General features: G+C 38.4%; 1 protein-coding gene across 2 annotated transcripts in view; it reads left to right on the top strand.

Annotated features, from left to right (window-relative positions):
* LOC309498603 (uncharacterized protein) overlaps positions 1 to 16,492 on the top strand; it is a 103,425-nt gene that overhangs the window by 23,465 nt on the left and 63,468 nt on the right. For both annotated transcript variants that reach the window (XR_014205991.1, XM_082169413.1), the window contains exon 2: positions 3,623 to 3,669. The gene's annotated coding sequence lies outside the window, so the exon portion shown is untranslated. The remainder of the gene's footprint in view (positions 1 to 3,622; positions 3,670 to 16,492) is intronic.

The raw sequence follows: 16,492 nt of genomic DNA, 5'->3' as shown, positions 1-16,492 counted from the left end.
GGAGCCAAACATATGCGCGTATGTGTGTGTGTGCTGGCATTGTCACATGGAGAAGGCATGTGTGTTTCCTCCCAGAGGCCTCCGCTGAGTGTATGTGTACGCATGTATATGAATGAACTTGTTGCACTGCAGCAGTTTCCAGGGTCAGAGGGTGCAGCGTTTTCAGAGCAGCACTGTATGTTTACAGTGCTCACGCACATACATTCAAAGACATACATTAACCTACTCACCTATCCAGAGAGGCCTCTTAGGGTGGAAACCCAGTTCGTTCTCTCTAAAAACACAGCTGTTTTGTACAATTTGATTCTTTGTGTTGTCCAGTTAAAGAAATATTCTAAGTTAATCTAAATCCAGCATTTGTTGCATAATGTTGATTACCACCAAAAAATTATGTAAACCTTTTTTTTTTTATTACACTTTTGCATTTAGATACTTACAATTTAAGTAAATTGGGGTACATTTTTTTTGTAAAAAAGAAAAGAAAAAAAAAAGTGATGCTTAATTTTATAAAAGCAATTCTTTAGCTAAAACTTGTGTATTATTTGAGCTGTAAAGTGTTTGTTGTGGTGTTTACAGGCCTGTTTATGTTTTTTTTTTTTTTTTTTAACTGAAATTATGTTAACACGCCTTGTTTACATCTTGCGATTATGCTATTGAAACAGTATTTAATGTGGAAATACATTTTTGTGGTAATCAACATTATGCCACAAGTTATGTCAATCGAGCTTCATTTGTACGGAATGCAGAATGTTCCTTTAAACCTACCTGTAGCGAGGACTTTCTAACCTATCTAGTAAAGCTAAAAATAGAAGGATCAATAAAATTCTCAAGTATGTAAATCTGTCAAATTATTTTCAACCTCTTTGAACTGATTTGAAACTAATTGAACTATACTTTTCAGAAAATTCGTGGAGTAAATAATTTACTTTTATAAAAGATAAATTATATGAAAGTCTGAGGCCAAAGAGAAAAAGAAAGGACAACTACAGGGAAAATTGGAGACATGAGAGATAGACATTTAGACGGTAGTGAAATACAGAAACAGTCAGACTGTCAAAGGCTCTATTGTCTTTACTTTTGCTCTGGGCTCAAGACATCCGCATAGTTGTACCTCTCCATGGGGCCTTTGCACAGCTGTGTGTGTGCATGCACGGGCGTCCTCTTACGCAGTATGGGTTACAGTGTAACTGTAAGTGTTTTCTCTAGGAAGAGTGTTTGTCTTACAGGCCGCTGGAGAGGCCCTTTTGTTTAACTTGGTGAAGAGGATCATCCTCAAAGCAAAGACCATCAACAATAATGTACGCTTACACTGTAGTTTAGTCAATGTACGTGCTTGTAGAGTATGCCTGTGTGTGTGTGTGTTTGAATGTGTCTCTGCAAGTTTGTTTAGTGCCTACGCTCCAAGGAAACAGCAAGCGGTGGCCTTGCTCAGTTATTACATTTTATTATCTGTGTTTACATCCAAGTTGTGAAATTAATTTAGGTGAGGAAAAGTAATGTCGCATAAAACGTTTCCAAAGGGAAAAAGTGACATTTCAAACCCCATGCTCGAGAAAACAAAATCATCACTTCTGTGGAAATTGGCTACTTCCTCTCAGATGTTGGCAAACATTTTATGGACTGGCTTTGGCTCCAACATTTCTAAATGACCAGAGAAACATCGTTTCTTTTCGTTCTCAAAGCAAATTATTCAGTTACACAAACTTGTTGAGGCTAAGACACGTGACTTTTGTGATGCTTATCTAGGAATTTATTCGGTAAATGTGTTGTCATCGTGATCAATATGCATGTGTTCTTACTGAAAAATACTTTAACCACTTGAAGCAAGCATATTTTATGTAAGTTTTTTGCATATTGGTATTTCCAAACACTATTTTTTTACGTAGTGTCCCTAAATTCACAAATTTATATGAAAACCAGACTAACATATTTTTTCCCCCAGTTTCTTGCCCCAGCGTTTTAAAATTTGCTTATGCTAAATGTGGATCCCATGAAGAGTTTTTCATAGTTTTTTCCCCAAAAGACAAAAACAATTGAATGAACAATATTGTATGAACTTGTATTTTATTTGCATCTTGGTATTTCTAAACAGTATATTTATGTAATGTGTAGTCCCCACATTTACAAAAATATATGGAAACATAAACATATGGATGGTTTTTTTTTTCTCGTAGTTTCACATTCTTAAAAAGGATGCTAAATGTGGATCCCATGAAGAGTTTTTCATTGTTAGTTGTTTCTCCTGAAAATCTGTCCTATACCTGCTTGTTTTCCTGTAAAGGACTTGATCACACATCAGTATCCACATGCTTGTTTAGTTTCTCACCGTAATAATCACTCTCAGCTCACAGTGTCAAGGGCTACATGATCAATAATGCTGAACCTGAAGACCTCAGATCCGTGGTCATAGTTCAGAATTCTGTGTAAGGGGAGTCTGTGAAACAATAGTGCCCTCTTCTGGGAAGAGAGAAGAGAAAAGGCCAGAATAAGGCCAGCAACAGATCAGAGACACTGCTCTAAGGGGAATAGAAAGCTTTGCAGCAGATGTGCTCTTATAATAGTCCCTATTGGAAGCGAAACACCAAACCAAAATAGTGAAATTCAAACAGGTTAAATCCATCTTCAGAAAAGTAACATGAAATTGAGATGAACACACTTGCTTGGCTTGTAGGCAAGTTTTGATTGCCTCTTTTTAATGTCATTGAACTTTTGACTGTTTTAGGTAACAAAAAAACTAAATGTAGCTCATGAATTAGTCACAGTATAGCTGAATGATAGACTTATACACAGACATTCACAATTTGCACAGCGTCTCACAGTCAAACACACACACACACTTTACTCATGTGCATTGGTAGAAATGGAGCTGTCTGGTGCCATGGCAACCAATGCGGATATCCACCCCAATTCCCACCCCCTTCCTCATCAGAAAGAGAGAGAGAGCGATACAACGTTAATTAAAATGGAAGCAGGGAATAACCGGAGATCGAGGGGAAAAAAAGAGTAAAGCATAGCTTCTACAAGATAAAAGGTTACACTTTGCCTGCAATGCAAATAAAAAGGAAATGAGACGAATCCTGTATGCGAGAAGTTGAATGAAGTACGTGAAATGAAGTCCAACATAATTAAACGGGTTTTTCACAAATTTGACACAATGCCAAATAATGAAAAACTGCAATTTACCTACGTTATATATTTTTTCTTCCTTTTATATTCTTTCATTTTAATAATGATTGCGTTAGCCACTTTTGCTTTGGCAATAAAAACTGTGAAGCACAAGGAAAAACTGAAACATTAAGACGCACACACACAGACAGGAAAAGCACCAACATGAGCTAAACAGGGCGCCAGGCCGGGGCATTTGAGGACAACGTGGGAGGGAGGAAAGCAGGGGGGAGGGACTAAGGTAGATTTAGAACAGGAGAGAAGAATAATTCCAGGGTACACAGAGAAATAAATGAAGGGATCGAGATAAAGGGGTAGAGTAAAGATCATGATGTGCCTACGTCATTGAGTGTCTGTTTCTGAGACACTCCTGAGACATACAGTTTAAAACATTTCTTTAAAGGTTTGACTGTAATTCTTTCACTAAACTGAGTTTTTTTTTGTATGTCCCTTACAGATGAACCTGCAAATTCAACATGGAATTGAATATTTCCCACATAAGAGGTAAGAGCAATGTGAAATGTCCCTTGATATGCATGGTTGCAGTACTGTAGTGAACCTGCAAGTGGCAGACTGTCACACCAGCATCCTGTTGGAGCTGTCTGTTCAACTGTCTTCGAAACATTACCCAGCAGAACAGTGTTATTGAAAAGGGAGTGGTTGGTGATACCGCCCCTCTATAGTCACAATTCATGAGTCAACCAGATATGATCATCATAATTTGGTTAGAAGGACAGCGGTTGTGCATGTGTGAGTCTCCTGTGTGCTTCTGTAGTTGGAAAGGTATTCCACATACATACTACAATCTCTCTTTTATGTGTACTGTCCAGCTCTTACAGACTATGTGGACAGCACAAACGTGTATTCAATCGCTGTACATAATTAGCTAAATATTATGGAAGCCTTTTTCCATCTGAGAGTAAAAAAATAAAATGTAATTGTGGGAAAGTTACATTGTGAGATAGTTACATAACACAAAATGTCACAAAATGCATTGTGACAATATATCTTGTAACTGTGACTTTCTTTCTCTCTAAATTTTTATTATCCCACAAAGTTGCAATTGCAAGATGTAAAGTCGAATGACGTCACATAGTGAATCACATTGCAATAAAGGTGCATTAATGAGAAACACAAGATACAGCATGTCTTATTGGGAGATATTAAGTCAATCGCGAAATATAATGTTGCAATAATGAGAAAGTCACAGTTGCGACACTGATTTTTTAAAAAAATCACAATTTGGAGAAATAAAGATACATTTTGAAGTACAAAATTGTAATAATGAGAAACAAAGTTGCTTAACTGTGAAACAAAGTCACAATTCTGAAAAAATCAAGTTGCATTTGCAAAATGTACAGTCACATTTTGAAAAATAAAGTTGCAATTACTAGGCAGTCAAAACTGTGAGATAAAAAGTCACAATTTGGAAGAAATAAAGTTGCATTTATGAGAAGCAGTAACAAAATGTAACAAAATTGAGAAATAAAGTCTCATTTTGAAATAAAAAGTATTAGAATGAGAATAAAGTTGCAATTTACTCTGAGACGGAAACAGGCATCCATTAAATACTAAGGTCTTAGAAAACCTGCAAAAGTATTTTCTTTCTGAATCAACAGTAATCGTATCAGGGTTACGCACATCTGTGCATCAAGCAACAAAGTGAAAACATGACTCATCAGTCTCCTGGCACCCTCTTAGGTTCCATCTTTGCCATGGGATAGCTGCCCATGGATGTGCCCAATCAAATAAACCTTAATCTCTAAAGGCCTCCAGGCCAAACAGGCCGATCCGGCTGCATCCAGTCCTAAACAGGCAGGCCACAAGTCTGCCTGGGCCTCGCTTGCGAAGTCATGCCCACTGCGCCCTCCCTGCAGCGGGTACGGGACTGAGGGGAAATGTCCCCCTCCCTCCCTTCTTTCTCTCACCCAGGCCTGTTCGAGATAGCCAATAGTATAACCAACTCGGACAAAGTTAAAGTGGTTCGAGACAAGCTTTCATCCAATCAGAGCACACTGCAGTAGAGCAAGCAGGTGGGTGGGGGGTGGAAGGAGAGAGACAAGGGGAAAGACAAAGGAAACGGAAGATGGAGGGATTGACTTGGCACAAGGGAGAAGAATAGAAATTGAGATAGATGGAGGAGAAAAGAACATGTTGTTTGTCAGGGAGGAAGCAACGAGTATCGACTGTTGCTGTACTTATTGATCGTTCTCAAATGCTGTTTGTCCAGCACAGTAACCGAGACATTTTATCTTCACGCGTGCACACACCCAGACGTTGTGCGGATTTTGTAACATTTGTGCAATTGTTGTAACAACCGTAACTGCCTGTGTTCTTTGAATAGTAACACCCACATTGTGAATTCTGGACCTCAGGGCAGGAGACAGACACACTCCATGCGTCTTCCTGCCAAGATTCGCCAAGTTCACTCACCAGTGAGAAATTGGTTAGTGTAGCAGACTGACTCCTCCGCCTCATATCGCTCATCCTTTTCCAGCCATCAATAGACGGATGACCCAGGCGGACCAGAGTTGATGGAGGAATGGGCAGAGAGCAGAGCTCCCACACACACTGAGAGTCTATCTATCCTTCTGTCTGTTTCTATAGACGAAGGGAAAGAGAAGATAGACGAAGGGAAAGAGAAGAGGGAAAGGTGATTGAAAGAGTTCAGCTGCATTGCTTTGCATTCTGCTTTAGGACTGCAGAATCCTTCTTTCTGTTTATCTCTCCATCTTTTCATCTTCTGTCTTCCTTCCATTTCCTGACCGCTGTTTGTCTTCTCAAGAGTCCTCTCAGATACCACACACACAACACATACAGGAACACAGACCAAAAATACACAAACATCCAGTGGGGCAACATTATCTAAAGAGGAAGGTCATATAAATTGGTGTTTTACAGATAAACTTGATAAAAAATTACAGAGTAAATTACCCTCTCAGGAAAACAAAGTGGAAAAATTGCAAAAGTATCTTTTTGAGCGTGACAAGCTGTTGCACCCCTAAAGGTAATTTTTTTGTCAGTGTTCCTATTATTTTTAACTCACTCTCAACTAACTAACTCTAAGGCCATCTGAGAAACGCAGTCTTGCCCAAATAGGAATTTATATATAGTCATGGTTCAAGGAACTGTTTATTGTGTTCCATGGGAGAAATTGAATGAGAGAACTGCTGCAACATTAACCAACAAAACATACATAATACAGACATTAACAAACCATCACACTTACAAAAACTTACAAACATTTTAATGCATAAATTACTTACATCACATCACCCTTAGTTGCATGTACACCAACATATAAGCAGTTGATAGTACCTACAATTATCTCAACACCCCCTACTCTCCCTATCCTGCTGAAATTACTCATTGATAAATTTGATTGACAAAGGAACAAATTAGTATTTATATCAATTGTACCTACATAATGGGACCCTGTATCCTACCAGAGTTCACCAGCATATACTCAGAATACAACACATGCAAAGAATCCAATAAAATCTAATTGGCTTGCTGAACGGACTGCTAAAAATATATTGTGCTGAGTGTGGGTATTCCCACAATCTTCCCTGACACTTTTGTTATTTGAACTTTCATACTGCAATATACTATGCGTATATAGTTCAAATGTTTGTGGTCGGAAAAATGTTTGTGTATATACATTTTTTGTTCCACAATTGACATTGATACACATTTCTCATTGCACTGCCTGGTGCACTTTCATAATGGTAAAATGTTGGTGCAGACAGTACAATACATATCCAGGCTCTATCCTGTCTATGTTAGAGGAGATCTCCAGATGGACATGTGATGAAAAACTATTAATATGTGTCCATCATAAACAGCTTCTTTGTGGCAAAGGTTTTCTTAGAATCACAGGCTCTAATTTGATTGGATGGTTTTATGCAATTTCCGGGAGTCAGGATGCACTGATTTTTATCAGGCTTGTCAGAAATCAAAGTTGTTGTCTTTACAAGGTAATGGACTTTGGCAAATCCAGTCTTTTTCAATCAAAGTTTATGGTTTATGACATCTTACATTTTTAAAAGATATTCAGAGATTGATTTTGTCTACTACTTGATAACAGAATCGGAAAGCTTTTATTGCCAAATATGTTTACTAGGGGTGTAACGGTACAAATATTCGTCCTGAATCGTCATGGTTTGGTGCATGCAGTCAGATGATGAATACAGTCAGTCACAGGCGATCCACACTCCAATCCAGAAGGGGGCGTACATGGTTATGCAACACTGTTCGCTAACCGCCACAACAGGAAAAAGAGCAGAAGAAGAGAATCTACACAGTACACACCAAGCGGGAAGGAAGTCGACCGGAAGTTGAAGCCGGCCGCGTGCCACCATCTTGTAGCAGAACTTCACCTGCTGTTAGCATCCCATTGACTCCCATTCATTTTGGCGTCACTTTGACAGAGAATAACTTTACATCTGAGGCGTTTGAAGACTCCATTTGTCCATTATTTATTTCTAAAGAAACACGACAATGTATAAAATGCTCCATTACCTAGTAGCTTACGTTATGGCCCCGTAAAAACAGTTTTTGTAAAAGTAGGCTAACGATTGCGTCATAACCACGCGACTCTCTGTCGCACAGTAGAGAGATTATCGTATTGAAGGGAGGAGAAGCTCGCGGGCAATCGGGGAGACGTGGAGGCAAAATGACAAAATAATTCATCAGAATACCTAGCAAAAGTTTCTCCTGCTCCTAGCTCATGGACACCTCCTACTCACGCTCTCCGTCTCTGCAAGATTCGGAAGTGAATGATTCAGATTTCTCATGCCACAGCCACTAGAAGACAGACGGGTTGCTCACGTCACATCTACGTCGTCAAGCTCAGTTTGAGTCTGCGCGTCAGGAACGGAAGTCCTAAAAAATCGCTGAAAATGGGCTTCACTTGCCTCAATTGAGTTCCAATGAGATGACTCTGTCCATTTCTTATACTGTCTATGGTACACACCAACCTAAAACAAGAGTTCAGATGGCACGCAAGAGCTTGCTAGTAGCCAAACATGACGGAAAGGAAATCGGGACGGCAGAAAGCAGCATTCTGTTTGTTTTCTTTATTTTACAAAAGCTCAATGGTTTGTTTTTATTTTGAGTGTACACAAATAGACAAAATAGACCCTTTAGACCTAGTTTCGAATGATGTCCTACACGTATCTGTATGACCATAAATAACATTTATTTAACATTTAAGTTGTTTTCACTATTATAATGAGACAAAATCATTTGGTATTGTGCCGATTTGTGTCGTGGAAGTCTCACTGAAGTGTCATGGCGTGTCCTGTAAAAGGGAAGCCTCAGGTGCAGCTTCACTCGCTGTCTCCTCGTGGAAAGGTGAAGTTGGCTCAGATAATACCACTTTTTCTCCTCACTCATCTTTTTTCGTGATTTCGGGACTTCTTCCACAGCACAGACAGTAAGACAGTAACAAGACACAGATACACATTTTTTTAATGTTATATACAAATGTAAGGGAATGTAAATAAGAGGTATGGTGTGCTAAATAAATATTATAAATAGTGTTTTGTATTGCACGTTTATTGCCCAGTGGGGGCATTTAACTGTTCATAAGGTGGATGGCCTGTTCTGGTGCTAAGTGCTCTGTAGCGCCAACCAGACAGCAACAGTTCAAAGAGGAATTGGCCTGGATGTGAGGGGTCCTGTGTGATTTTTGCCAGCCCTTTTACTCATTCTGGATGAGTACAGTGCTTGGAGAGTGGGGAGGGATGTACCAATGATTCTCTCAGCAATCCGGGCTATCCGCTGTAGTCTTCTGTGGTCTGATTTGGTAGCTGAGCTGAACCAGACCTTTATAGAGGTGTAGAGGACAGACTCAATGACTGCAGAGTTGAACTGCATCAGCAGCTCCTGTAGCAGGTTGAACTTTCTCAGCTGGCGAATGAAGTACAACCTCTGCTGGGCCTTTGGAGTCAATGTGATTGTGCCACTTCAGGTCCTGAGAGATGGTGCCCAGGAACCTGAATGACTCCACGGTCACCACATTGCTGTTCATGATGGTGAGTGGGAGGAGTGCTGTGGTGTTTCTCCTGATGAAGACCACAATCATCTCCACTGTTTTGAGCGTGTTCAGCTCCAGGTTTTTCTGACTGCACCAGACAGCAAAAATGGTATCACTTCAAATGGTAAAATATAGTTACAAGATCTGTCCATGCTTGATCCACTAAATTTTGTCTAACTAAATTTAGTGGGAAAGTCTCCATCAAAGGTTTATGAGATGTTTTGGGTTGAGTTGGTATAAACAAGACTATGTTGTAGTCTTGGCAAAAAATGTCAAATGCAATATTTTTGTGAATGTAGCTTTTTTTCATTATTTTATTAATTGAATTCTTTTTGGTTACGTGCCAATCTCATTATATCAGTGTTGGGATGCTACTTTGAAATAGTAGCTTGCCAAGCTATAATCTACTCATAATTTGTGAGTAGTGATTGTCTCAAGGTTACAAATAAGATCAGTGGATCTCAACCTTTTTGACTTGAATGCCTCCCTTTGTCCAACAAAATATGCAAAAGCCCCAAATATTGGCTAAGATATTTCCTCTGGAGTTTCTGCAGTAATTATGACAATGCTGCTTGTTTTCAAACGTTTTTTATTAACAGAAACTGGGAGTGTTGATTCATTAATTTTCAAGATTCGGATTCTGTATGTTCTTCAATAAAATCATTAGTTATTGAAGGGGAAATTTCTGTTTATTTTTTATTTTCATTAAGTTCTTTTTAATATAATTAATTTTAAGTCACCCTGTGGATCTGTGGACATTTACTGAGGCACCCAGGTTGAGAACCACTGCCTTGGATGGTATTTTTAAGGCTTCTGTTTGTATGCCCATGATGTTATGCTGCTATATTCCAGGCACCTTTATACTGTCACCACATAATGCACAATAATTCATATAGGCTAAGTAAAGCACATAATATTTACTATTGAACTAGGCAGGCATAAATGTGTTTGTTTGGATAGTTCTGCATTTCTATAGACTTAAATCTTTGTTCTTATCTGGACAGAGTTTTTATTATTACTTTATGATTCTTTTAAAGCAGCACTGGAAGCCGCTCGGGCAGATTGCCACATACTGCTCATACCAACACATTATCCCACTGAATGCCTGCCGAAGAATGCAGCACATACCTCACCCTCCACCCCGCTATATCCCTCTGCCTGACTTTCTACCATCTCTTTTTCACCAACCGCGAAGGAAAGATGAAGATAGAAATTGAGAGAAAGATGCAAGATTATAAATTCGAGCATAAAGTCTGTGAGTGGGAAGATATGTGATTTGAGTGATGAATGACAGGTGTGTGCTGAATTTATGAGTTATGATTCTGCAAAAGTATGTGTATGAGTAGCGCATTACTCTTTAACCATTGTGTGTGTGTGTGTGTGTAGGGGGTTCAGATCGGCAAGCTCTATTCTTCCTAATGTGTGTGTGCTACAGGTATGACTCAGTGACGGATATGAGCAGGCATGAGGTATGTGTGCGGGTTTGTGTAGAGGATGTGACTCAGGAGGCATGCACTGGTTGTTGAGCTTAAATCGTTCGATATAATGACAACTGGAGTAATCGCATTGTTCAGTAGTCTGAGCCAGCAGAGAAAGTGCTCTGTGACTCATACAGAAAGGCAGGGTGAAGCTCACACACGCAAACAATATAACCCCAAGGGCCGTCATTCGCTAAACGTGAGATAATTTGCTATAAACATGAGATAATTCAGGGGGAAACGCCTTGCATGGTTGGTTGGTTGTTTTTCTAGATAGTTTATTTCATCTGTAAAATGTGTTAGTTGAAGTTAAGGCCACTCACTCCCAAGAGACAATAACATAAACCTACTCATTTGTAATGTACACAAAGTTACAACAAAATGATGAAAACCTTTTGGCTGTGTATACGCATACTTAACAGTATACTCAGTAGGACATTTCCACTGTTTTGGTTAGTGCTGAAGTATTTAATATACTTCATATATAATTATTTTAGTAAACTCTGAAGGATATGACTTCACCTCAAATCTCATATTAGTAAGCACAATCCCTGTGATTTAAAACTGCCCTTCAGGCCATTCGTATTATGTTATTATATTCATAAAATAAAAATTTCAATGAAATTAGTTTAATAATCTTGAGGTGTATAAGCAGTTTTTTTTTTTTTTTTGTTTTGTTTTTTTGTATAAACGATTATGTAGTGAGCTTCGGTGTTTTTGACAACAATCCTGGTGTAATTTGATAACTACTTTCCAGGCTTGATCCTTTGAAAATAAGCAAATTTGCACCAAAATTGTATCATAATAGAACATTTTCGATCACAAGAGAAAAGGCTGAAAATATGAATCGAAAACTAATCTGAAAACAGAAACTTTAAAATGGAAAAAGCAGCATGCATATAAATTTTAACTTAATGTCAAGTTTTATCATATTTGTGATATCTTGCCAGAAAGAGCCCGCTTTTACAGTTGATGAGACATGTACAACTGCTCTACATGTGTGATGAGATGCACAGAGAAATCCAGACGGGCAATAAGCACTCAGTCTGAAGACCAACGGTATTAGCATATTGTCAAAATTCAGATGTGATTGCAAACTCATTTTGCATTTGCGTTGCCTAATTGTGCACACACAAACTGTGACAATTCAAATACTTAAATATAACGCAAATAACATTTGCATTTCCCAAGATACTCCTTTTGGATACCGGCTGATTAAAAAGAGTGTTTCCCGTTCTTGAACAGATTGCAGGCTTGCGCTCGTCTGCCCTTTGCATTATATAAAGGGACTAACCAACATTTAATGTAATACGTGCAGGGAACAGATGGACTTGTATTTGAAATTACAGTTTTATTGAAATAGTATTTATTTGGCACATGCATTACTACTGGTACACCTTATTTTTCTATACGGTTGTTCATTTATTTAAACAGAAAAATGTTGACCTTTTTTATTATAAAATCACACCAATGAAGGAATTAACTGTATTTAACATTGATTGAATTGCTCTTTAATCAAAGCAAAAGCTAATTGAAAATGAGCATTTTTGCTATTGTTTTTCAGCCCAATGAGTTCAGAATTTTATGATTTGGCTAAGAATTGCTTAGTAATCTTAGTAAGAATGCATTACTATTAATAAGTATACTGAAGGTTTTAAAAATGCCAGGGGGTTCATTTCATTTTTGTTTCATCTAATTGTTATAGAAAAAGCATTTTACAGTTGGCATTAAATAGGTGACAGTAGTGAATGATGTAAATATTTGAAGTGATGGGAAATAATGATGTCTAAATAATAGTACTGAAGTTTCTTGGCTGGATTAGGTTTTTTTTTTGAGTTCCCAAAATGTGCCAAAATGTGGAACCTTGAAACATTTCTTGACTACATAACTTGTAAGCTTTAAAGAGAAAACAAACATAAGTGGCTTTTAGACATTAAATTCATGCCAAGATATGATGAAAACAGGACAGGCCATCTGTGAAGTGATGGGATATCTAAATGATTTTGAAGTGTTCTACATTTATTAATACTTTCAAAGATGGTGATTAGAAATTGTGCTTTCCAGGACTTGGAAAGTCATGTAAATTAAAAAAGTGTGGGAACCCTTAATTAAATCTGAAAAACATACTGTTTCTTTTCACAGTGTAGTATGCAGAGACCATATGGAGAGGGTTGATTCCCCTGAAAAGTATAAACACTGTGAGCAACCCAACACATTTCAGCTGATGGCATGAGTTTTGGGCTTGACTATCTTTTTATCAAGCCAATTGAAGATGGGGCAGTGTTCAGAAAACCTGTTTGAGAACATTACGTTTGGTGATTTTAAACAGTACAGTTGGTCATGAATTGCAGGATACTCTTTTTGCTTGTTTCAGCAAGATTCACATTGATTTGCTGCCAAAATGTTAATCAATTTAGTGCAGCTGTTTAGTCTGTCACCCTTCCTCCATTCTTAATTGGTGAATGTGACAGACCTGTAAGAAGAGGGTGAGAATTCAGCAAAAACAGTTGAAGGTGTGACATCCCCCAAATCACATTTTTGAGTCAGCTAGTGGAGTTTGCTCGTGTAATGCTTCACCATTCAATGGGTAATTGCTTACTATTTTCTCCTTTTATTCAGTTTTACTTCTTCTAAATCGTGACTTTAGAAAAGATTTTGACATTTTCTATCTTTCCGTTTTTGTCTTGCATTTTGCGCTGTGGGCAAATTGGTTTTAAGGCAAGTTTATTTATAATAGCACATTTTATACACAGTGGTAATTCAAAGTGCTTTACATTTATATAATAAATGTATATATAATATATATATATATTATATATATATATATATATCTTTTTCTTTCTATCTTTCTTTCCCTTTATCTTTCCCCATTTCGTCTCTCTCTCTTCCTTTCCTCTTGTGTTACTGAGGGATCATGGTCCTGTCATAATTAGGCCCTTTCTCCGTAATATTATTCTGTGGCCCATTAGGGGGACGACAGGCACTTCTGCTTCCTCTCAGCTGAAACATTACAACTCTTTAGCCTGAGTAAACACACTCTGAGATTGACTCTTCTCTCTGGTCAACACCCCTACTCACTAAGATATCAGAGTAGTACTGTAAGCACTGACCGCACTGGTGATTTAATCACCGTCCAAGAAATGTTAAATGTGTTTACAAATATGGGTTGGGAAATGGTGCGTTACTACTGCCCTCTATTTTCACTCAAGCTCTTTGTAGTGCAATACAGAGTCACTTCAAAACGTGCATGTCATTGTGTTTTTTCAAGTTACAGCCACAGAAACACATACTGTGGTAAATGCACACCCTCTCAAGTTGTAAAGTCCTCTCACTTGTGAGTAGTGCTCAATGTTGAATAGTCCACCCAAAAATGACAATTTTGTCTTTATTTACGCACCCTCATGTTGTTCCAGACCCGAATGACTTTTGTGAACACAAAAGGAGAATTTTTAGAGTCTTCACACAGTTCCTTTCCATTCAACAGCAATTCACACTTTCACAGGCTACCAAGATCTAGAAATGTGTTAAAACATCATAAAAGGACCATACAAGTGATCCATATGACGCATCACTGCATCCTTTTTTGAATGTGATCTTTCTATAATGTTGTTGTATGGCTTGAGAAGACTTGGAAAGATGCACAAGTCATAATTACGACTTTTATAGTGTATTGCTTTTTTCATATACTGTAAAAACTATGGACGTAGTGTCCGTGACGTCACCCGTAGGTTTCTGAAGAGCATTTTTGAAGCCCAAAGTGGCCGGAGTCAGCCGCTGCCATCTTGGCCGCGCGTCATTCCTGGATAACCGAAAATGGGCAGAGGCGGGATTAGCTGAAGTGACGTGACAGCTAACAGAGAGCAGACAAACGGCTAGTAGTGACAGCAGCGGCAATCCACCTGTCACTCAAGTGGCCACGCCCTTCAGAACTTTAAGGCTTAATACAATTTAAACAGATGAGTTATAAAAAAAAAATCACCCCCCTCACAGTTGTCATGAAGTGCAAAATTAGCTAAATAGACCAAAACCACTTTTTGTACCAGGCTGTAAAAAATTATTTATTTTTTTGCTGTAAAGTTGGGCATATTAGCATGGGGGGTATATGGGATTTACTCTCTTTTGGAGCCTTTTTAGAGCCTATCTCTAGCGGCCAGTCGATGAATTGCAGTTTAAGTCACTTCCGTGTTGGATTCAGGAGAGAGATCGGAAGGTTGTCACTTGTTTTTTTGTTTTTGTTTTTTTTGCTAGACCATGACCGTTGTGGTCTGTCTATGTGAGCTGCCCTCAAATCTCTCCTTATGTGTCCTGGAAAAACAGCGTGTGGTTTTGGAATGATATGAGGATGAGTAAATGATGACAGAATTTTCATTTTTGGATGAATGACTCCTTTAAGATGTTTGAGAATGTTGGTCATTTTCTCCAGCACTTTAACAGTCTTTGTTGTTCTGGTGTTGGGAGATGTTCCAATTTGTCCATTCATTTACTCCATGTTTCCATTTGCAAACAAGCTTTTCTTTTCTTTCTTTTTTTTCTAAAGAAATATTCAAAAGAATCTGTCAAAATCTGGCAGAGAGGTTTTGCTTTATAACTGTAACAGTTTGCAAGTTAACTGCAACCTTTCCTAAGTTATTGCCAAAGGAAACATAGTGTAAATTATTTATTTACATTGTTGGATGCTGTGATCACATCTGAATCACAAGATTTTTCACACATGTCCCTTTAGCCAGCTGATTGTGTGTGAGAAAAATGGGTCAGAATTTTGTTTATTATTCTGGGGTTTGCAATGGATTGCCTCACAAGGTGAAATTATTGGCTTTTCTCTGAAAATCTTTTCTCTCTCTTCAAGTGCCCATTCATTTCTAGACATGCACATAATCAGTCAACTATTCTGTCTTGTGACTAACTTTTATCTTCTTGTCAATCATAATAACTTGTCATTTGTCAATCAGACCACAAGAGCTTGTGGTTACTGTGTCATTAAAGTTACGGTTGCCGCAACTTCTTTTGAAGCCTCTCCTCTGACTTACTGTTTCCCCTTTAATCTCAGTTTTTATTTAAGTTTTTTGTTTTATTTATCTACCTAAGGTTAAGATTTGCGTGGAGGCATCTGGTCCTGGATCATCTCAAAAGAAGCGGTTTCACTAAAGGTTTCTGCATTGTTATGGTGGACGTTGAGCCAGTGCTGGGTGTCTAAATGGGTTTTATTGAAAAGGAAATCTGTCAGAGCCTGATAAAAGAGAATGGGCTCCTGGACATGAAGAATGGGTCAGAGGGTTCATTCTGAAAGGACTGCCTTTTCATCACTGCATGACTCATTCTTTGTGTGTCTGTGTGTGTGTGTGTGTGTGTGTGTGTGTGCATGCATAGTATTCAAATACCCAATCATGTGTATCCAGAGAGTGTGTTTCCTTGTTCTTATGGTGTTTATTAAAGTGTGAGGGATAACATTTACGATAATGCAGCAATATATAGATGGTCCTGGAGCTGAAGTCAGGAAAATATAGACATTTTTCTGTGTGTGTGCGCGAGACATTTAACTTGAGAAGCATTGTGTGATTTTATGTGTGTGAGTGTGTGTGTGTTCTGGCTCACTGAGGTATAGTGCCCTCTTACCTCACCGCTCAGGCATCCCTGTGCGGAGCAGAGCAGTGTGAACAGAGAGAGAGAAAGTCTCACAGTGAGGGCATTCATATACTGCTAGCATTGACAAAAGAGATGATGGGAGGGAGGGAAAGTGAGAGAGAAAGAGTACAGGGGATCAAACTGAGATTGTGGAGGCTTAAACATCAAACATTCATATTACCGTTAT

Source organism: Leuciscus leuciscus, assembly GCF_965113295.1.
Source record: "Leuciscus leuciscus genome assembly, chromosome: 5".
NCBI lineage: Eukaryota > Metazoa > Chordata > Actinopteri > Cypriniformes > Leuciscidae > Leuciscus > Leuciscus leuciscus.
This window is presented reverse-complemented; position numbering and strand designations above follow the sequence as displayed.